We start from the raw sequence: 16,475 nt of genomic DNA on the forward strand, positions 1-16,475 counted from the left end.
AGTCTAGAATTCATTGTCCTGCAAAATATTGATGGGAGTGGGTACAGACACTATGGCTTCACTTTGTAAAACTACTTTCAATATTTCAATAAACCCGACAGAAATGGCACATGTGTCCACAGAAAGGCTTCACGGACTAACCGAAATGCTTCTGGGCCAAATAACACTGCAGGGTTAATTCACAGGAGCTCAGTGCTGTGTTGAGTCGTCTTGCCCAGAATCCCAAAGAGAAGATGACAGCAAGAGCTCATATTTGTCCTTGGTATTACCCTTATTATCCTTATTTATCTACAATAACTACCTCTCTCTGGTTTAAAGCTGGTCCGCTGACGCTCTCATTTTCTCTCTTTCTCTATTCCCTGCCTTATATCCTCCCCCTATGAAGCAACAGGCCTCACCAGCTTTCCTGTCAAAGGGTAAAAGGGATAGCTTCTCACCACAAAAGGAGAACTCCACGACCAACTGGCTCTTAATAAAGTGGATATTAGAGGACTTTGGAAAATCCTTTCAGTACAAATGCCTGGCTGGTAAAGCTATTGTTTTACTGCATAATCCTACTTTGCATGTTAGAAGTGAACACCACCCTATAATTCTAATCTCCCCCATGGCAGATGGACACCTTGAGTCTGCTAGTACAAAAGCAAACAGGAAAAGCTAATTAAATAATTTTCAAAATATCACTTCTAATATACTAAGTAATTACAAGTTACTCAGTGACAAGTGCCAAGAAGAAATCAGCTGGGTGGTGATATAGCAAGAGTAACTTGGTGGGGAGTTCACAGAGGGCTTTCCAGCCCATCAAACAGCTTTGAGAGGGGTTTAGGAGTTCAGAGTATGCCGTCCCAGAATACGCCACTCTGGCATAAGGATTATTTTGAGCCGAAGGCATTAAAAAAAAAAAAAAAAAGCAGACACACAGAAAACCTCTCTGCCCTCTCCCTCTCTGCCAGGAAGGTTAAGATAATTCTGAATCACTGGAGACAATTCTAGACTCTTATAAATCCTAAATCCAGAGATGGCAGGCACCGAAGGAATCTATACAACAAACCTTGCCAGAACTTTTATCTTCTGTTAGTTTTTTCATATATTTACCTTCCCACAGTTTGCTACCTATCCCTAGAAGCCTAAAGCCCTTTTCTTTGTCTTGTCACTTCTCTACAAAATTTATTGTTATAAGCCCAAGTTCTAACCACCCCACTGAGTTTCTTGTCACTGTGTACTCCCATGTATATGTGCAGTGCACATTTATAAACTTCTGCTTATTTTTCTCTTCTTAATCTGTTTCTTTTTTCAGTCTAATTCACAGGGCTCCAGCCAACAAATATAAGATGGATAAAGGAAAAAGGTTTTTTCTCCCTTATAGGAGTGAAAAACTTAGGAGAAGGGCCACAAAGAGATCATATTGTTCTCTTCAGTAAGACATGGGCCACATTTCCAACTGCCTTGGCCAGTCAACCACTTTAATTTTACTCTGTAAACTCCCCCATTTATTTCAGATTGATAAGTGTATCTCTAAGGATTTAGTCTTGGGCAGGTCTTATGATACTCTCAAATACCCTTACCTAGTGACATTTTTTTTTAATGTTTTAAGAACTTGTTATTTTCATGATGAAACATGGAGGAGGTAGGAGAAAGAATTAGAGGCTTTTGTAATGCTATAGCAATGGTTCTCAATCTTGGCTATTAGACTCACCTACAGGGCTTTAAAAAAATGTATAAGTAGTACAGCTACTGTGGAAAACAGCATGCAGGTTTCTCAAAAAATTAAAAATAGAATCATCATATGATCCAAAAATTCCACCACTGGGTATTTACCCAAAGAAATGAAACTATTTACTAATTTGAAGATATGTGCACCCCTATGTTTATGGCAGCATTGTTTACAATAGCCAAAATATGGAAACAACCTAAATGGCCATTGATAGATGAATGGATAAAGAAGGTGTTGTATATATACACGATGGAATATTAATCAGCCATAAAAAGGAATGAAATCTTGCCATTTGCAACAACATGGATGGATCTAGAGGGTATAATGCTAGGTGAAATAGTCAGAGAAAGACAAATGCTATGTGATTTCACTTATATGTGAAACTTAAGAAACAAAACAAATGAACAAAGAAAAAAGAGACAAACAAAAAATCAGACTCTTAAATATGAAGAACAAACTGGTGGGTACCAGAGGGGAGATGAATGGGAGGACGGGTGAAACAGATAAAGGGGATGAAGAGTACATTTATCACGATGAGCACTGAATAATGTATAGAATTGTTGAATCACTATTGTATACCTATAACTAATATAACACTGTACATTAATTATATTGGAATTAAAAAATAAGTAAAAGACAAAATATGTGTAAGTGTCGGTATGTAAGAGTTTGCTATTATTACTTAAGCCCTGGTTCCTGGGATAGTATGATCAAGCACTGGATTCTGGAAGAATTCCTTTTGGATTTCTGTAGTTAGGTGGTTCTGTGCTACTTCTTTTCTTTTTTTCCTTAACATTTTATTTTATTTTATTTTATTTTATTTTATTTTATTTTATTTGTTTATTTAGTGCATGTGCAGAGGAAAGGGCACAGGGAGAGGGAGAAGAATTTCAAGAAAATCTGCATTGAGCATGGAGCCCAATGCAGGGGTTCAATCTCACGATCCCAAGATTATTACCTGAGCTGAAATCAAGTCAGATGCTTAAATGGCTGAGCACCCAGGTGCAACTTCTATTCCAAGTGTTGGCATTGGCTTGTGTTCAAATGACATTTTTTAGCTGTGGTGTTCTTCATTTTCTCTTCTCAACCCTTGGCATCACAGACTTCACTTTATTTATTATTTTATTTTATTATTATTATTTTTTACAGACTTCACTTTAGCATGAGCCTGTGCTACCTCTGTAGACAGCTGGGGGCAGCTGTGTCAAGACCTGCAGTGTCATCATGGATGCCTAAGTGAGTATTGACGTCAAGATTACATGCATAGTATATGTCTTACTACAGCAGAAAGGTGTGGTGTCAGGCATGAGGTCTCAAGTTGGGGGCACTTCTCTTTATCTTTATAAAGATATCTGCTATCTCTGTGGTGTTTGGCAACATAATGCTTGTTTTTCCATTTTGCCAATGAGTGATAGAATTATGAATAAGACTATTAATCTTATTTTGGAAATTCTACAGCCTGCCTTTATTCATATTCCTCAAAATTAATAGACCAGATCATTTGGCCGGTGTAGCCCATGAAAGTTCAAAGTCTTGGTAAATGTAATTTAAGAATCCTTATTCATGGGTAAGTGAGAAGGAGCCCAACAGGAGCCAAGGTTAAGGAAGTACCTAGCAGAAAGCAGCAGGTGCAAGAGGATGTATGGAGCAGTGACTCCATCATTCATTATTTTCTTCTTTTGTTTACTGGCTCAAAAAGTATTTATTAGGTGCACCTCAAGTGTTTGAAGGTAAGAAAGTGATTTGTAGGAGGAGCTCCCCCTGAATGGCCTTGTGTTGTAGACTTCCTAACTGGTCATTTCTGTAATGAATGTGGATCAGATGCTCCTGCTCACTGATTTTTCCAGCTACCTTTTCTTCCTGGCTATTTGTTAGAATAGATGCCATTTCTGCTCACTCCTACATCCTCTCCACATAAGTCTTTGGCTTGTCAATCATGACATTCACATTTATAAATCCAGTTTTGCAACTTTAAATCTGCTAGGAAAAATTGGGATTAACTTCACTATTATTTGTAAGTGAATTACACTCTCCTTTTCTATTTGTGCCTTAATTTTTTATATACTTGTCTTTTGCTTTTTCCTAGCTTCTATTCTATCTCCACTTTTCCCCAGAGGCCATTTTTTGTGTCCATCAGAATTAAGAATGAGACCTAGTGAAAACTCTAGTTGAGAAGATTGTGATAAGGGTATCTATATTTGTTAAGGGCATTTAAAAATTTATTTTATTTTATTTTATTTTTAAGATTTTTCATTTATTTGAGAGAGAGAGAGAACAGGAGTGAGAAGGGGCAGAAGGAGAGGGAGAAGCAGATTCCCCACTGAGCAGGGAGCCCCATGCGGGGTTCAATCCCAGGATCCTGGGATCATGACCCAAGCCAATAAGAGACACTCAACCAACTGAGCCTCCAAGGTGCTCCTTAAAATCAATTTTAATTTGTACTATGCATTTTGCTGAAATGATGACAGGAAATAATTGAAATCAACTCTGTTATTACAGGGTCCTGGTCAGCCTCTTGGCCCTGGCCTCTTTCTCCTACATGCCCTGTTGGAAGGCCTGGTGTAAGGTAGGCCATTAATAAAGATTTCTTTAATGACTAGAAAGGAAACAGAGAGGCTTTTTAAAACTCAAATTAGTTCAATAGAAAAATTGGAATGGATATGGGGGAAAAGATTGAAATGGAAATGAAATTTCAGAGTTCTCTGTGGATCTTGTTTCTCATTTCTGCCTTTTCTCAATGAGCATTGATAATTGAAAGTTGACTATTTCATTTCAAATTTATTAATTGACATGCAATTTATTTTTCCTGAAAAATCAGTTTTATTCGACTACTTATCCAATAGATTTATTCAATTAATTTTTTAACTTTTGACTCATTTTATCTTACAAGCCTGTTCTATACTTCCAAATGGTTCAAATAAATTACACCTCTAAAACTACTGGAAAGTTCATAGTAAAGCTTAATGTAACAAAAATCTCAATTTATGGAACCTAATTTTCCAGGGATGTAGGCTTTACGAAATGAAAATGACTGTTTCAATCCGTAGTGTAAAATCTGCCTTCCACTCAAGGTGATGGCGGAGGCACCTGCATTAGTGTCTCAGGCAATTCCCTTCAATGAATTGTCCTTTAAACACCCTCGATTCCATGCATTCATTGGGATTTCTGTTTTGTGAGCTTGTCCATTTCATATATTTTCCTGTCCTCCTCTACTTTTTCCTCTCACACCACCAGCTGGGTATGATCACTCTGCAATTTCCTTGTCTATTCAAGTTCCCCAGCCACCATTCCCTTCCTCAGTTTCTAAGAACTGCTCTGATTGAGTTTTTCTCTTCTTTTCCTTCTTTCCTAGGTTAGGCATTTGTTGATGCATTTCCTTGGTGGTCAGCATTTGTTACCCAGTAAAAATGTCAACACCTGCAAGTTTCTTCCTAAGTCTCCCAACATTTCCTGAGACTGGCTTATTTCCATATTTATTGAATATTATTTTTAATGGAAGTCCCCCTGACCCCAACCTGTTCTACAAAAAAATGAAATTGTGCTTTATTTTCTCTCATTTTGTGCCATGTCTTGAACCTAATATTTTTATAGTTGAAAACTCTGCTTTCTAGCTTTTTTCCTTTTTGACTCATATTGATGGTTTTTACTTGGATCTTCAACTAATTTCACCATGAAAAGTAGCATAGCAAAGTGAAATCAATTGGATAAGAGATTACCACTAGTGCTGTGAACTTTTAACTATACAATCAATGAGTCTACTTTAGGTTGTGTGTCCTAATGTGAAAGATTAACCTATTGCTTAGAAATCTGGAATTCATCTAGTGAACTCATCTGGTGTCAATTATTTCCTTGTTATTTATAAATAGCTTAAAATGGTGATAGGAATGGGGGAAATAATTGGGAGTGGAGGTGGAAAAACCACTTCAGGGCACGCCTGGGTGGAGCAATGGTTGAGCGTCTGCCTTCAGCTCAGGTCCATGATCCCAGGGTCCTGAGATCGAGGTCTGCATCTGGCTCCCCTCAGGGAGCCTGCTTCTTCCTCTGCCTGTGTGTCTGCCTCTCTCTCTCTGTCTCTCATGAATAAATAAATAAAAATCTTAAAACAAAACAAAGCACTTCAGGTTCATGCTTGTCCTGAAATGAGAAAACTATTACACACTTGAACATGTATGCAGCTTCCTCTAGGAGCAACCATCAAGCCACATCTTAGCCAGACTTTTTTTGAATGTACCAATGAACTTTGACTGTCCCTCCCTTTTCCTCACCTCCACCACCCAGGAAAGGGGAATTTAATAACAGTTGCACACAACAGACTTTATTCACCCCCTGCTGATGAGGATGAGATTTCAGATCTGCTCCACAGTACACTGTGATTTCTAACTCTCAAGAAACAAGCAATGATTGTGCCTTCAATCCCTCCACTTTCACCTGTCAAAAAGTTTAAAAAGTTTGTATGTGATTGAAAGTGGTCTACATCAAATAAAAAATAAAAAAGAAAATAAGCAAGCACCCATCTGCCTAAAGTTTCTATGTGAACATTGGCTCTCCTGCACCTGCTGCTGACATGGCAACCCCTGGCTAATCCTAACCTCTCTGCCTTCCAGATGGAAATTCTGGCCCAACTCTGGTTGGCTTGAACTTGATGCAAGGTCAGTTCAGAGGACAAAAGACAAGTAAGTGCACTGCACGCCATTTTCTTGTTCCAAAAGCTAAATTTCTTTTAAAAAGGCCACACTCCTTCTCCTCAACCACTACAGTTTTCCCTGAGGATTCCTTAATAGGAGTGTGTCATAGGAAAGGACAATGTCACAAACTAATGAATACCAAATATTGGGGCTGCATGAGTAGCTGTCAGCCAACTGTAGATTCCAATGGGTGACTTTTTAGTGTTCCTTTTCTTGAATTTAAACTGTGCATCTCTCTTCCCCCATAGTCCTTTAATGGACTTTCAATACCAGTTTGATGACCTAGTGTCTCCAGGTGAAAATGTACACATATATTTATCTGAAAGTGGCCTTCTTACAGAGAATGAGTCCCTTTGGATTTGGTTGTAAGAATGACTTATTCTGCAGGAAGCCAGAGGCACCCTAGAGGGAGAAGGAGTAGTAAGTAGAACATCTTGGGGGAAACCTTTGCAGGCCAGGATGGCCCCACAAATCAGGTAGATTTGAGGCTCTGAGCAGGCTTGAGGTTAAGCAAATAAGAATGTAGTGCTTGCTCAAGCTAGAGGCAGAAGGCCAGTAAATATGAGTGTTTTAGATGAGCTTCTGTTTGCAACATTATATCTCTGTAGAACTGAGAGACATTTTAGTGTTTCTTTTGATGAAAACTCTGAAGTGATTTATGACAATTTAGAGAAACAGTTATCTGAATGGTGTTCCTTGCAGATTAATGATGATAGGAAGAAACAGTGTGCCTACATCTGTGAGGAATGAAAAGTTGTTGGAAAAATGTTTGTCCAAAGTTGTTAATGAGGAGCTCACAGAATTGTTCCTTTAGTTCTCCCCTTCCTTTTTAAAAAAAATATTTTATTTATTTAACACACAGAGGGAGGGGGAGGGAGCGTGAGTGGAGGGAAGGAGCAAAGGGAGAAGGAGAAGGACACTCCTCGCAGAGCAGGGAGCCTGACCCAGGACTTGATCCCAGGACCCTGGGATCACTACCTGCCTGAGCCAAAAAAGCAGATGCTTAGCCACTTAACCAACTGAGCCACCCAGGTGCCCCACCCCTTCCTTTTTTTTTTTTTTTTTAAACAAAGACAAACCAACATACCCCCTCCCAAACACACACACATATGCAGGCATAGAAAAAAACACCCGGAGGAGATGCATTGAAAACAGTCATAGGACTCATCTAAAATGGTGGCATCTTATTTTCTTTTTAGTGCTCATACGTATATTTTAAATTTTCTACAAAGTGCATACAATAAAATTATTAAAAATTAAACACCATTGTTTGTCTTTTAGCACTGCACCTGGTTTGAGGGCATTAATATGGAAAAACAAAACAAAACAAAACAAACAACTTTCTAGAACTCCAGGAAATTAAATGGAGCTCAGAAACAGAGTCAGATGGGAAGCTATAGCAGGTCAGTCAAACGCCTCACCCCTCCTCCCCAAGTGCCCCAGTATATAGAATTGCCATGACAGCTAACTGTGGTTCAGATAACAAACCAAAGAGAGAGAGAGGCTTTTATTTGAATTGTCAGCCTTAGCCTTGAGATACAGCGCAAGTGGTTTTAACAGCCAAATCACATCTTTGCGAACAATGTCACAAAGATAGAAAAGGAGCATTATATTTTTTATCTTGCAGATGTCCTGAATAAAGTACACTTGGTTCCAATTTCATCTTGATAGCGCATCACAGATCACAGTGACAGCCTTGCTGGAAAATCGCTGATACTGGGTTCAGCTTGGTTTTTTCCACTCTGGGTAGAGAAGCCCTGCATTTTCATTAGTGCAGATCCATGACTATTACTTACTATAAAAAAAAGGCTTCTTGGTTTTGATGGATTTCTTAGCACAGCTACTAGAATGTCCTGGCCTCCAGAGTATGCAGATGGGGCAGGTGAACTTTAGCAAGGATCCCATCTAACTAAACACACCGTGGTATCACCTACCATCTGCCACAGCATATGCTTAAAAGACACGGTTTACAAATTAAATAGATAGTAAAATTCTGGTTTCCTAGGTCCACATCATCTCCAGTACAAAACATTAGCTATATTTTCAAAGGCATCGGGAACCAAAACAATAATGATCCTCTGTCGGTCTCTAGCCCTGGGAGAGCTCATTTATTCAAAGGTCCAGGGAACTTGGAAGATGGAGCACAGCTGTTCAGAAAGGACTGCTGTACTCTCCCTTTAACCTGGTGGGAGCAGATCTCCGAGCATCTGAGTTACAGGCACCATGGAAGGCCCCACTGTCAATAATCTTAGGTTGATTCTGGAGTTTATAGGGCTGGCTCCTATTTGGTTTTGGGCTTTACCTTTACTTGGAGCCAACAACAACAACAACAACAAGATAGAAGAATGTCAGAGGCAGGACCATGCCACTTCCGAGGGGGAAGCTGTGCATAAGCAGGCGTCAGGCAGCAGACAAGAGCACAGAAACAAGGGGAGTCTCCACAGGGTTCACTATTGTCAGGAGTGTGAGTCAGCCTCTCTTTGGTGTTTGGTGCCTTGTGGGCAGGGTGGAGAGACACTGAAAGGAGGAAGAGCAGAGGAAGGAAAGAAGAGGTAGCTCTGCACACCTCCCCAGCTAGACTGGGAATTGTTGAGCATGGAAATAGTAGCCTATGACTATTGCTCATGGCTCCCAGCACAAGGAGAGAACAAGTGACTAGAGGAGATACAGAATGAACCCCCCACACTACATTGTACAGATGGAGCAGCCGAGATGTAACACCTCTGTTGACTCAGAAAACCCTTAATTCTAACACAGTTCTGGATCTTCCTAAAGAATCCACATTTCTGAGCTAATCCTCCAAAATTGTCATTAATGCCAGTGAGTTTTTGGTGGGTGATTGTTGTTGGAAATAACACTGCTTAACCAACCGAGTAGTTGGGAGAGGTATATATTTAAAGTGGCCATATGAATCTTTGGGGGTGTCCTAATCCTGTTGTCTCCCTATCTTACGTGTCTTCAAAGTATATCCAGAATCTAAGCACATTATATCATGCATGTGGCTACCCTCTTGGTCCAAGGGTGGTAGCCCTCTTCTCCTACCGACAGCATTGCCATGGCCTTCTAAATGGCCCCCTTCTTCCACTTCTGGCCTCATCTCCTATCCACCTTCCCACTCTCCAACCCAACAGCTATTCTGGACAAAGCAGCCAGTGTGATGCTCTGAAAGCTTTGGTCCTATTGCTCCCTGCTCCCTGGTTGTCCTCAGGGGGAGAAAAGCCAGAGTCATTACGGAATGCGGCCCCTACTACTTCCCCAACCTCATCCACTGCTCTCCTCTTGCTCACTCTGCTCCTGTCACATGCCAGGCAATTTTCCACCTTGGGATCTTTGCACTTGCAGCTATCTCTGCTCAGAAGGGTGTTCTCCTGGATATTGGCATCCAAGTCTTTGCTTAAATGTCTCCTTCTGGGTGAAGCCTATTCTAATTCTATTTAGAATTGCACCCAGCCCTTTCTCAGGGCTTTCCCCACTTGATTTTTCCCTATAGCACATAATAGTTATCACCTTAAAAATGTCTAATTTATTTATACTGCTCGCTGTCAGTGTACCACACCTCCACAAGAATAGAAGCTTCATTAAGTCGGGGGTTTAAAATCTATTTGGTTCACAACCGTATCCTTCAGTACCTAGAATGATGTTTCCTGCATAGTAGGTGCTCAGAAACATTTGTGAATTGAATTTGCTCAATTTTTCTAGAAGTCTTGTGGCAGTTTTCGTGTGTACAGCTTTATATATTTGAAAGGTCATGTCTGATTGGAACAAGAAAAACATTTGTAAAATCTTATACACACCATCTGGAGGCTGTTCAGCAGCCTATATATGAAATGGGTTGTAAGCGGTGGCCAAATGTCCTGTGGATAGAAATCAGCGCTAAGATTCTGCTACGGCCTGTAGTTCCTTCGTAAATGAAGTTGTAGTTCATCGGCCAGAGGGAGCGTCTAAGTCTTATCTTTATCTCGGTTGTGTCTGGCGCATGGAAAATGCCATTTCTCCCACAATGTTCCTTGCTAACGAACCACTTTGATTACCCGAAATGGTTTTAAAATAAAATAAAATAAATATAAAAGGTAGATACGCTGCCAGTTCTCTCCAAGCCCATCTGTATGCTAGTTTATTTTTCACGAGGCTTGTTTCATTAGAAACTTGGACATAAATGACAGAGGCTTGTTGGGTTGTTTTTGGTCACGTATGGCAAATAGCTGGAGTGGGACAATAACTTTAGAGGCCTTTCAAGGATATTATCCAACACTTTCAGTGATCTTGTTTACGTAGATCAGTCCTATTGGCTGAAAAGCTGTAATTATTCTCTTGACTTTTCTTTGTGAATTGATATTGCTACTGAAAATAACATCCCTGAAGACAGAGCAAGGTAATATTCATTCTTTTTAAAAGCTATCTTATTATGTTTACCTGTTAAGTATATTTCTTGCTTAGCCTGGAAGTGCTATAGTGTGACAAAATACTGTATCTTACATAATGATTGCAATTTAAAAATGAAAACCACTAGGTTATCTTTTCTTCTTTGCCTTGGTTTTGCTGGCTGTGTGATTTTTTTTTGGCTCTATCTATAAACATATATAAAATGAATAACAGTAAATGAATTACAGAGGTATAATTCCATTGAGGGTTCTGGAAACAGCTTTTAGCCTCAAGAGCCAAGCTCTTACACTCTGTGTGGGATCAGAATTGCAAGACAGAATTATAGCTCTGTTACTCAAGGTTTGCTTGTTGTTAATTTTATGGAGCACATAAAAGCTAATGTAAAGCATCTGTCGCATCCTTGACCCCTTTAAGAAACCTGTATCCATGGCAGCTGATATCAGGTAGGAGGAGGAGGCAGACCCTGAATCCTCACAGAGTATTTCAATAAAAAGAAAAGCCTTGTCCCTTGAATATCTCTTTGACGTTACATCTGTGTTGTGGTAAGGTTGGGGTCAATTGCAATGTATTCAGTTAACACATAGGTATTGAGCTCATACTATTGGCAAATCCTTTTCTGGATGTTGGGGTTACAGCGGTGAACAAATCAACCAAGAAACCCTCCTGCCCTCTTGGAGCTTACTTCTGCTACAACCAAACAAGTAGAACATAAAATATGTACACGTGACAACCCATTTCACACAAAGTTGGTTAAGGAAACATAGCTGAGGAGGGGATAGGGCCTTCAGGGCTGGAGGCAAGGGCTGTTCTTTGAAATAGAATGGATAAGAAAGACCTTGCTAATGCTGTGGCATTTGAGAAGTGATCTGAAGGGACAATGAAAGCAAGGCCTGATGCAGATGTCCGAGCGAAGAGCCTTCTGGGCAGAGAGGACAGCCTGTGCAAATGCCCTGAGATAAAGTATTGGCAGAGGGAGCAGCGATGCTAGCTAGTGTGATGGAAACCTGGTGAGGAGGAAGGGGTGCCGGGTTACATTTCAGGAGGTTCATTCTGGCTTCTCCACAGAAAATAGACAATCGGGAGGCAAGGATTTAAATAGGAGACCAGTCGGGAGGCTACTGCAGGAAGCCAGGCAGGAGATTAGTGTTTGGAGGAAGGTAGCTGGTGGAGGCAGGAAGATGTGGTCCACTTTACATTATATCTTGCAAATAAGGCCAACAGAATTTGCTGACAGACTGGAGGTGGTATCAGCCCACAGGCCTATTTCCCTGGAATTGGCGCCAAGGTACACAGAGATCTTTGAGATTCCTCCCTTTTTCTTCCTCCTGCTTTTCCTCTGATGACAAGTCTCAACACTACCCCACTGGCCATACTTGGGGGTTGCTTCTCTGCTGGTTTTTGCCCTGGGCACGTAGATAGCATGTGTTAGGGCACAAGAACACAATTTTGCTGCCCTTCCATTTTCCAGAACTCAGCTTCTTGCGGCCACTGCAAAAAGTTCTTGCTGAAGCTTCAGGAGTTCTCTTGGATTTGAGAACAAAAGTCTCCATCTTCCCTGCACCATCATTTTGTTGTGTCTGGTATTTCTCCACCGGAGTCCCAGATTCTGAGACCAGATGTCTCCTTCCTTCAAACTCTGCTCCAAGCCCTAATTGCTTCATGGTAGACTGATGTTATAATTGTCATATTGGCTTTTTTTGTTTTCTTGCTTTCAGAAAGCTGGCAGCCAGCAGCAAAACTGATCCTCGTCCAGGCTGTCTTTGTCATCCCATGGTCCCTTTCAGATTTCCCTCCTCCTTCCAATGCCCTCACCCACTGTTTCAATCTTTAAATCATTTAGCATGCTCTTTAGTAAACATTCGCATCGCATCGCATCTTTTTCATCTGCAGCATGCATTTGCGTGATTTCGGATTCACAGTGGCAAGCCACTTGGAGAACTGTGAGTGAACAAAGCAAACACAGGATCTGAACTGGGGAGAAGTTCCCCCTTTTTTCCCATATCTGCTCGTCTCTGCCCAGCACCAGAGAACAGAACATAATAAGCTTCATTGTGCTAGGGGATACCACTGGGAGGGGCAACTCTTAACTCTGGGATTCTTCATTCTTCTTCTTGGTGCAAATTAATTAACTGGTGTGTTAATTATTTATGCAAGTCACCAAATATTTCTGTTCCTCCAATGCACAAAAGAGGATTGTAGTTCTTGGCCTCTTTCTGGTTGGATGGAGCAACGTCCCCGATTCTGGCTAATGACTTGAGAGTGGAAGTAATATTTGTTGTTTCTGAGATGGTGCCTTCAACTGCCAGGAAAAGACTCTAGAGCCTTCTTTCCCTTGGGCATGATGATTGCAACTTCTAAGGTGATAGCCCAGGTTACTGATGATGGCCTGGTTTACAGAGTGACTCTGGGGGCAGAGCCTCTTGGCAACCTGTGATTGCCATACAACATGAATGAGAAACCCTTGTTTTGGCCACTGAGATTTTTGTTAATCACTACAGCATAACTTAGTCTATCCTGCTGGATTTATTCAGGCCATTTCTCTGTGAGAGTTACTTGACCACAGGACCATAGGCAAATGAAGGTGTGGATGGACATAAAGGACAAATCTAAGTTAGGTGCCAGAATGGCCTATGCTGGCCATGGGGTTTCTAAGGATGATGGTTCTAGAAAGAAGAACAGTGTTGCAAATGGAGGAAGTAGAAGGACCCTGAAGGCAAAATGGTTTGTCTCAGGTTGGTATGGTCTGCTATGGCTTCTCCAGGGTGATAGAAAAATATTTAGTGATCTCTGCCTAACACCAGCCCCATTGCCAACTGTCTTGGAGCTGGGGACCCATTTGTTCAGGAGGGAACTTTTTTTTTTTTTTTAAGATTTTTAAATTTATTTATTCATGAGAGACACACAGAGATAGGCAGAGACATGAGCAGAGGGAGAAGCAGGCTCCTCACAGGGAGCCTGATGCAGGACTCGATCCCGGGACCCCGGGATCACGACCTGAGCCAGAGGCAGAAACTCAAACACTGAGCCACCCAGGTGCCCCGAGGAGAGAACTTTGATTACACAGGACGATGGGAAGGCAAAGCCAGAGGTGTTGCTCTGTTCCATAACCTCCAGAGAGGTCAGCTAACATGACCCGTTGGCCCACGTCTATCAGGTTTATTCGACTGAGTGGTCATAGATGGACAATGCCTGTGAGGAGGTACCGCAAGGCCAGGAGAACCCAACAAGGCCCAATGCCGTTGAAGTACTACAACATGTCAAAGGAATGATTTCCAGCTTCCTGTAGGCACCATTAGCTAAATTACACTAACTGCTTCTAGTACTGCCTTTGCCAGGATCATTGTTTCTTGCTTTGAACTCTGGGGGAAGGAGGGAGAAGTAGGTGCCCTCTGCTCCCCTCCCTTTCGTGTGAAGCCTGGCAAAGGAGCCTGCTGTTTAGAAAGTTGCTTTGTTTTTAATTGGCGGGAGGAGGCCTGTGAGAGCCACTAGCTTTCTGCCTGTGTTATGATTTTGTGACAGTGTGAAGTCAATCTTAGAGCAGCTACAGCTCTCCCAAGCTGTCAGTAACTCGAGACTTCGACTCTGGTTAAAACCCACGACTGAAAAAAAATTACCGTAATCCAGTGACAGGCATGAAGAGAAAGCCATAATAATACTGATAACAATGTGCCAGTTAAGAGGCTATTATATTTACTGCTTTACTTCGGCACAGAGGAATCTCCTCAGGGTTGCCATTGATATAACCAGCGCCTTGTTAATGGATGTGACCGGGTGTGTGCAGGCCCTGCCTTAGATGCCTGCCGTGTGTATACCTGGGGGAGGAGGAGGAGGAAAGAGGTGCAACCAGTAATTTGTTTGCTCAAAGTTTGACTGGTGGCAGGAATAGGAGTGACGTGTTCTTTGCTCTGAACCAACGTGTTCAAGAGACCAGCAGGGAATGGGTCTCTCAGGTGTCAGTGCAACAATCCTGATAAATTGCCCAAACAGTTAGACCTGTCGCTTGAGGCCTCTTCCCTCTATGCCCTCAGAAACACCCCCATGTTGTCCCTTTGGCCCCCGGAACCATCCTTCCGCCCCAGATCACCCAGGACACTTCTTTGCTACCCACTCCGCCCTGACATTGTCATATCCGTGTAATATCACACACCTTGGTCTCATTTCCTTGGGGCTTTTCTAGGTGACTCCAGCTACTCAATAAGCTCATTTGAGCTAAGTTGTTAATGCTGCTAATGGTTTAGGGTGTGAGCCCTTCTAGCTCATTTATTTTTGTCTTAACAGGGACCTTTCAGCTTGAAGCCAAAGGTGTTACTACTTGGAATGTAGGACACACAACACAAGGCTGGTAGATGGGGGGATGACGTTTGGGAGCATGAATCTGTGTGGAGACACTTTGGATCACACCAGGTAAGTAGCTATTCCTTTGCATTCTGGGATTCCACATTTCTCTAGTTGTTGTTGTTGTTGTTGTTGTTGTTGTTCTTCTTCTTCTTCTTCTTCTCCTCCTCCTCCTTCTTCTTCCTTTTTAAAGATTTAATCTATTTATTCATGAGAGACACAAGAGAGAGGCAGAGACCTAGGCAGAAGGAGAAGCAGGCTCCCTGTGGGGAGCCTGATATGGGACTCAACCCCTGGACTCCAGGATCACACCCTGAGCTGAAGGCAGACGCTCAACCGCTGAGCCACCCAGGTGTCCCTCTCTAGTTCTTTAGAAGCAGATAACACGCCACCTTTTCCAGCCACCCTTCCTTTCCTAAAGTAGTATATACCGCTTGCTGGCCTTTCTGTGACTTACTGTACAGGTTCCTCACAGTCTGAACATATTTGAGGGAGGCACAGAAACCGGTTATTTAAGCAATATAGGTAGTCATGAGTCACAATGCTGCATGGCTAAAAAACAATAGTCACTCCATTATTAGGTTGGCAAGTCCCTTTGAGAAATGGTGCCATTCTTTTGGAATAAAGATTTCAAGTCTAGGGAATCTCACTACTTACCAACTATAGGTACAAATTGAACACAAAATTTTGGTTGTATTTAGCATGGAAGGAACCCTGTATGTGGTTGAGTCACAGATGTGCACACACACAAACACACACACACACAGAGCAGTCCCTAACAGAGAGTTATTTTATGTTGGAAACAAAGGACTCTGGGGTAAGGTGGGAATTGGTGCAACATTTTTGGAGGGAAATTTGACAAACAAGTATCAAAAGTCTTAATAACGTGCATATTTTTGGACTCAGCAATTCTAAACCTAAGAATTTATCCTAGGATACTAGTCAGAGATAGTCACAAAGAATTATGTATAAGGACATAGGAGGATATTAATCAGAGCACTTTCTTTTTTCTGCTATTTTGTTGGAATAGACGGAAGGAGGATACACAGGGACCTGATCCTAGGACCTAGGGCTGAACGTCCTGTCCCAAGAGCACTTGATGGAGAGTCTGGGCACAGAGCTCCAGCTGCACTGCAGTGTCTTTGGACCTAGAGGATCTAGGTATGGGGAAAAGAAGGGGGGGGGGCCTCCAAGCATTCTGAGAGAGGTGATCTCACCACCCTGGCCTCCCTCTCCTCCCCTATAAAGTGCAGGTGATGATACTATTGGTCTCACAGAGCTGTTGAGGGTCTAAAGCTTAATAAATGAGCCTCCTGTTGGGTGTCTTTTCCCTGGCTGAAGCCTGAATGTCTTGTTCAAAA

General features: G+C 41.7%; 1 long non-coding RNA gene across 7 annotated transcripts in view; it reads left to right on the top strand.

The window, feature by feature from the left end:
• The window catches only part of LOC112933416 (uncharacterized), a 166,778-nt gene that overhangs the window by 23,342 nt on the left and 126,961 nt on the right, over positions 1-16,475 (top strand). For 5 of the 7 annotated variants that reach the window (XR_011994975.1, XR_011994977.1, XR_011994976.1 and 2 more), the window contains exons 2-6: positions 2,861-2,947; positions 4,211-4,277; positions 6,316-6,384; positions 15,058-15,183; positions 16,145-16,275. This is a non-coding gene — a long non-coding RNA (uncharacterized lncRNA). Of the gene's footprint in view, positions 1-2,860; positions 2,948-4,210; positions 4,278-6,315; positions 6,385-7,677; positions 7,800-15,057; positions 15,184-16,144; positions 16,276-16,475 lie in introns of all 7 variants that reach the window. The other 2 variants (XR_011994974.1, XR_003237667.2) reach the window with 2 other exon arrangements.

This window comes from Vulpes vulpes, chromosome 10, assembly GCF_048418805.1.
Source record: "Vulpes vulpes isolate BD-2025 chromosome 10, VulVul3, whole genome shotgun sequence".
NCBI lineage: Eukaryota > Metazoa > Chordata > Mammalia > Carnivora > Canidae > Vulpes > Vulpes vulpes.